Source organism: Sphaeramia orbicularis, chromosome 1, assembly GCF_902148855.1.
Source record: "Sphaeramia orbicularis chromosome 1, fSphaOr1.1, whole genome shotgun sequence".
Taxonomy (NCBI): Eukaryota; Metazoa; Chordata; class Actinopteri; order Kurtiformes; family Apogonidae; genus Sphaeramia; species Sphaeramia orbicularis.
Window position 1 is genome coordinate 50,597,518 of NC_043957.1, and position 6,488 is coordinate 50,604,005.

Sequence of the window (6,488 nt, forward strand, 5' to 3'; positions counted from 1 at the left end):
GTATCAAACCTACCTGAAGTAAAAACTGCGTCAATCGCGTTCACAGTGGTAGGTAGTAATGCAGACTGTGAGACTGTGGAACACCATGTCAGAAAAACACCTACTGGGAATTTTCTTCTTTTCAAACAGCGCTGGACTGTTTGCTAGTGTAACTGAGAGGGAGTTATAATTACATCCCAGACATCTTGAGCATGCATTCAGCTTTCTGATAGCGCAAAGCAAAGTGCGATGGACTCGGGCTCTTAGAGTTTTATCAGCACGTTTTGGGCCTGTTCGACAAGAGCCAGATTGTGAACAGGAATGTGTCTAGGGCTGTTACCGCCACGTCAAAGACCCTGTTATCAGTGTTAGAGGTCTGCTTTTAGTTTGTGAGGAACATAACTTCTGCCTCTGTATATTGGTATTTCAACTAATTATATAGTGAACAGGAGAAAGTCTTATTAACTGAAGAATAAAGCAGTTTACTGTTAACCCATAAAGGCCCAGTATTACCAAATATCTCTAGTTAGCCTTTCTTAAGTGATTTATCACCATTTCTTATAATATTCTCAATACTTTGCTGATTTTTAAGTGAAAATCAGATATTTTCCCATGCATTAATTTATTGATCATGTAGATGTTCATTAAAGCTCAAATTAAAGTTGAGGGTTATTATATCAGAAACAGAGAAAACTGAAGATTAATGTTGCGTTTCCACCATGTGGTACTGGCTGGACTAGGGTACCAGGTACTATTCCGGGAGACCATTTCCATAACAGGATACCACCGACTTTAGAGTACCTGGTCGTCATAGCGATGCTGCGCGTAACTACCGTGACATCTGCTCAGAGAGTTGCTGATAAACTCGCTCGTTGCGTGTAGCCCCATTAAGCTCACACTGAATCTTTTTTTCAGCCACCAAGGACAGAAATGCCTGAACTTCCTCGACTGACGACGGTGTTGTTTTGAGGGCTGTCATCATGGATTAGCCTACCGGTATATTTACTGTAAATTTCCGATCTGTTTTTTTTTTTTTTTTCTTTAATGGCGTGTCCCACATTGATGACGCAATGATGCAGAAACAACTCCCTGACCAATCAGTGGTCTGCAGCGTTTACATGTCACATTTTAGTATCTCTTCACCCATTTTGGAACCTCGGCCAACCAAGTACTAAAAAAGTAGTACAGGGTAGAGGATACCAGGTTCTTTTATGTAATGGAAAAGGCCAAGTCAAGTCGAGTTGAGCAGGTACCACGTAGGGGAAATACATCAAAAGTGACTTTTTCAGTAAAGATATCATTAACTGAACATAAAACCAAGTGTCTCCATTCACTGTCATTTATCAAACTCCATGGGTGTTACTGGTGAATCAATGCTGTAGAAGATGATGGTGTTTCCATGATAACTACGGAGCCTCTGATCGTCCAAATGGGTCACATCTGATGACCATGAAAAAAAGATAAACTGTATTTTACACCAATTATTTACATGGACTGATTATTAAACATTTTAGATCAGTAGATGCTTTTGATTGCCAGTGGCTGTTTGGGTCTTGATGAGTTAATAATTCTTTATGAAATGATTTCCAAAGCACCACTTATTTATTATTAAGAGGTAGTAAATATATATAAAGAAATCTCTGAAGTAGCTGGTTGCCAAGATGCCATATCAAAATGAATACCCACTTTACTTCACACTCCACAAGCCAACTTCACTTCATTATTTCCAAGTTACAGGTGTTAGCAGAAGTGAAGGAAATATGTCACGTTAATAGTCACTTTGACCCTTGAGTTTCCTTCATCCTGTAAAGACAGTAAGTCACTGGAAGCAGGTGTAAACAGCTGGCTTCCAACAAAACAGGAAAAAGGCCCCCCATTGTTATACTCTCTCTTTAACCTTTTCCCTGTTTTTTTTTCGGGAGTTGTGATGCCAGTGGGGCTGAGTCATCTGTTGGAAGTGGTCAGGTATAATTATGTGCTGCCTGGGCAGGATGTGGTACTGAGGTTTGAACCAATAAAAACCTAGTAAATTTTAGAAGATGTTCTTCAAGAACTACTTGGATTTTGTAGGTGAGAAATGAAGCAAATACCACTGAATCAACGGCTGGATTCCAAATATCCAGTGTCGTTAACTTGATCTCTAGTTATAATTACTGACCAACTTAATAATTCACACATGATTTCAGTGCCAATTTGTTTATTGCAGGGTTTTTTGTTTTTTGTTTTTTGTTTTTGGTAATGGCTACTGCTACAGTACTGTGGCCCAAATATCAGTTTGTCTATTCCCACAGATGAATCAAATGTTAACAATTCTACTAGAGCCACTCAGGGATATTGTTAAATGAACTCATTTGCCTCTTGTCCTTGTTTTTTTTTGCTCAGTATCCTCTTGTTGCCACAGTACTGTGGTGATATATGGTGTATATTTCAGTGCATTCTTTTGTGCATTTTGCTACCACAGTACTGTGGGAATTGATGGAAGAAACAACAAAGTAGTGATAATATATAGTATAGAACAGGAATTATTGTTCTAAATACTCTATATGTTGTTTAATGATGTTCTTTTCTCTGGAGGCTGGAGAAGGTGGGTGGAGCTACATGTTAGATAGACGCAGTAGTGTGCAGTGTGACTTCTCAGTTCTGTTCGAAAATCAGTTTAGAGAAAAAAAGCTATTTTGACCAGGAATTGAACCAAGATCTTCAGCATTGAAATCCAATACATTACCAAGAGAGCTAAACTTCAACAGAATCTATACTTGACCTATTTACATTATGATTGACTTTTCTGGATTTACATGATGTTCTAGACATGATATAATGAGGGCACTGATTGGCTCTGTGGTAATAGACAAACCAATATTTCGTACCACAGTACTGTGTCAATAGCCACTTGTTCTGCTTTTTTTTTATATGTACAGTAATGGCACGTACAGCAAGTGATACTTTATGATAAGTCAAACATACATAAATAAGAAGTTGCCAGCCATGACATTTGTAAACTTCTTTTATGTTTCTATGGTGGTAAGAACCAGTACATAGTTCTGTGTTTGCTACTTCTACTGGACTATCATTGTAAAGTCAAAGATAAACATCAAAGATAAACTCCTGTCCGGTCCAATCACACAAACTGGCACTGTGAGACAATTAAGTTAATGAACAAAGTTGCACAGGAGCACAAAGACAAAGCTAACAAAGTTTCTCTCCTTCTGATAAAAATCTTTTGTTCATATTATATTGATTAATTTCAGATGATGTCAAGGCTTGGCACTAATCGGCCTATTATGAGGACATTTCTATCACAGCTCACATTTTTTCTTCTTCCCATTTTGTTTGTGTGAGCCATATGTCCCAAATTAATGAAGCCAAAGAAGTATACCAAAACCTCTTCGCTCTGTCACCGCTTGTCACAGAAGAATTGGCCTCAAACTTATTCTCTCTCTCCATCTTTCCTTCCCTGTATCGCTCCCTCTCTGTTCTTTCTGTTTTTGCGCAAGTGTCCCAGTTAAGAAATTGCTTACATCCCACTCAGTCTGGGGCTGGATTGAAATTTCCCATAGGGTATGTACCAATATGCAGAGAGCACACTTCGACAGATGCCATCAGAGAACAAGCATATGAATTACCAGGCAGCCTGCCATCTTTGAGTTCAGACAGAATGGCATTAATACCTGATTACGATCCAAACAACAACACAACAACAACATGAAAGCCAAAGCAACTGGGAGCAGGTAAAGGTTTCATCATTTATATATTAATGGATTTACTAACAAAGACTCGAGTACCCCCTCAAAAGTTAAAATGTCATAGAAGCTGCCAACAATCAAGGGACTTTGGAGGGAAAAAAATAGGGGTAAAAAAAATCTGATGCCATCAGCAAATCACGTTCCAATAAATCCTATTAAATATTCACCACTGCTGACCATAACTAATTCAGAAGCTATGGCATATTAATGACTACAATTAAAGAAAACATGATCCCTTTAATTTTAAATGACAGTAAATATTGGCATTACCCAATTAAGTCACATTTAACTGTAGGAAAAGTACCTGCAAATGAACCATAAACACTGAACCTATATTCTCTAGGAAGAAGCATAAAAGTTTAATTCAGAGAATAGAAATACTTTGGTTATGTAGGCCATTTTTTAAATAATAATTGCAGTAATTTACATGTACTCTGTGGTATACAGTATGTAAAAGCAGGGGATCATTGCTGTTTTACAAACTGCTGAAAACATAATGTACTAAATCATAAATTATATGTGTAAAAGCTATACCTAGTGTTCACAAGAACCACTATAATGACGAAGAAAGACAAAGAAGAAGCCCTAGAAGTCATAAATGAGGATGGACTAAATACTTCATTGAATAAAAAGGTAACAGATTATCATTACATCCACTGCCATTCTGGGTTGTGAACCCAATTTTCAGCCATTTGAAGCATTTCAACAAAAATTAAATTGGTTTGGAACCTATAAGGTCGATTCAGAGCTTGAACCAGTAAAATGGTTGGTTTTCCCTTGAACTGATGTGTGATTTATTGGAAAGAGCGAATCAGAGGACGACAACAATGAAGAAGTCTGAGAAACCAGTGGAAGAAAGAATGTGCAATAACCACTGACTTGGTTGTAATTAATGCTGTGTCTACCTTAATGTGAATAATTTGCAAATGGATATTCTTCTCTCATAAAGAAATCTATAGAGAGGAGTAAGAAGACTACTGACACTTGAACAAAAGAACAAATGAACCAAAAAAAAAAAAAAAAAAGAATGATTACTGTGACTGAGAAAAGCTTGTCAAAAAGCAGAACAGGATGAGGTAAGTTATTATTAACATCTGTTTGTAACATATTCCCGATCCTTGAAGCAGGCTGGTTCATTTGATGGAACTAAGCTTCTAAGAATCCTCAAGGTCCATCAGTACCAAAAGTTCAGTTAATTTAATACAAGATATTAAAAACCCTAAGCCTAAAATGATCCGTCTGGACTTTTTTTTTCTTATTTTGACTATTAAAAGGTTAGAATATACTGTGAGTGAATCCTTTTGCCCATTTTTCCAGAGCACTTAGAGCTTTCAAAATCTAGCTGTCATTTCCAATTTACTGCATGTTATAATAGATCTAAAATGCCTTCTTCTCCAGCTTTTAGCACAGTGTTTGTCAACAGGGGTGTTGGGACACCGTTGGGGGACATTTGGAACGAGAAAGCAGAGAAAATGTAGTATAAACTGGGGTGAATGTTATATTGTTGGTACTTATTTTCATAATTTAGAAAATAATTTTAGAAAAACCAGCCTTGACTGAAGTAACTGTTGCTTTATTGGACGTGAAGTGAATTTTTCTTACATATCCATTTTAAGGCTGATAGTCTGAATGGGGGTGTTAGTCCACCCCCACCGGTCCTCTGCAATAAGATACATTGAGGTACCTCCGCTGGTCTTCGGTAGTAAGGTCCATTGCACCCCCCCACTTATGCAATGTATATAAGCTCAGCAGGAGGGTCATGATAACGTAAAGGGGCATTTGCTCAAAAAAGGTTAAAAAACACTGTTGTACTTCAAGCGGGAGTGAAATTACTGTAATGACTCAATAAAACCTATAAAGAGCAACATCTCAGATTTCAGAAACCGTTGGAATTTTTCCAATTACACAAACAGTGAAAGGCTTACAGCCATCCAAACTGCACATGCACAGGGTGTGTCAGCGCTGACACGCCAGGTTTTAAAGACTTAATGTTTCATGCTGGGAGATGGTGGCTTGTTAACGTTAGGTGACTGTTAATTTAACTCCATTTTTAGTTAATGGTGGCTAGTTCTACACTTGCTGAAGAGGCACTGAAGAACTCGGAAATAACCGTAAGAATTTTTATCTGAGTCTCGTGTGTAGAATGTGAACAGACTGTTACTATGGATGTAGGCAACCAAGACTGTTGCTAACTTAGAAACAGTCACCTAATGTTAACAAGGCATCATCTCCCAGCATGTTAGCAACAATCGTGGTTGCCTACATCCATAGTAACAGTCTGTTCAAATTCTACACACGAGATTCAGATAAAAATTCTTACGGTTATTTCCGAGTTCCTCAGTGCCGCTTCAGCAAGTGTAGAACTAGCCACCATTAACTAAAAATGGAGTTAAATGAATGCAGGCTGCAACATTCTTTTTCACAAGCAGACATGCACACATTAATCATTTATTTTAACTTTATTAGAATAAATTTTGGTTTAAAATTAAAGCCAAAATAAACCTAAAATCTTGTGTTGGTGGATTGCATCATCAATGAATTCATTTGTCATAAGGAAAATTACCTGTTTTCAGACAGTGTCCAGTCGTCTGCGTCCTTGATTCTCAGACAAAAGGGGAACAGCATGTGATTTTAATTGAGATTCCCCTTTAAGCAGCTGCTGCGTCAGCTTCTTTGGCTGTGAGAAAGACAGATTGTGGTGACTTTGATAGGCCTCTTCCTGCTCTCAGTGCACATCATGATAAATGGTCCATTTTGGAATCCATA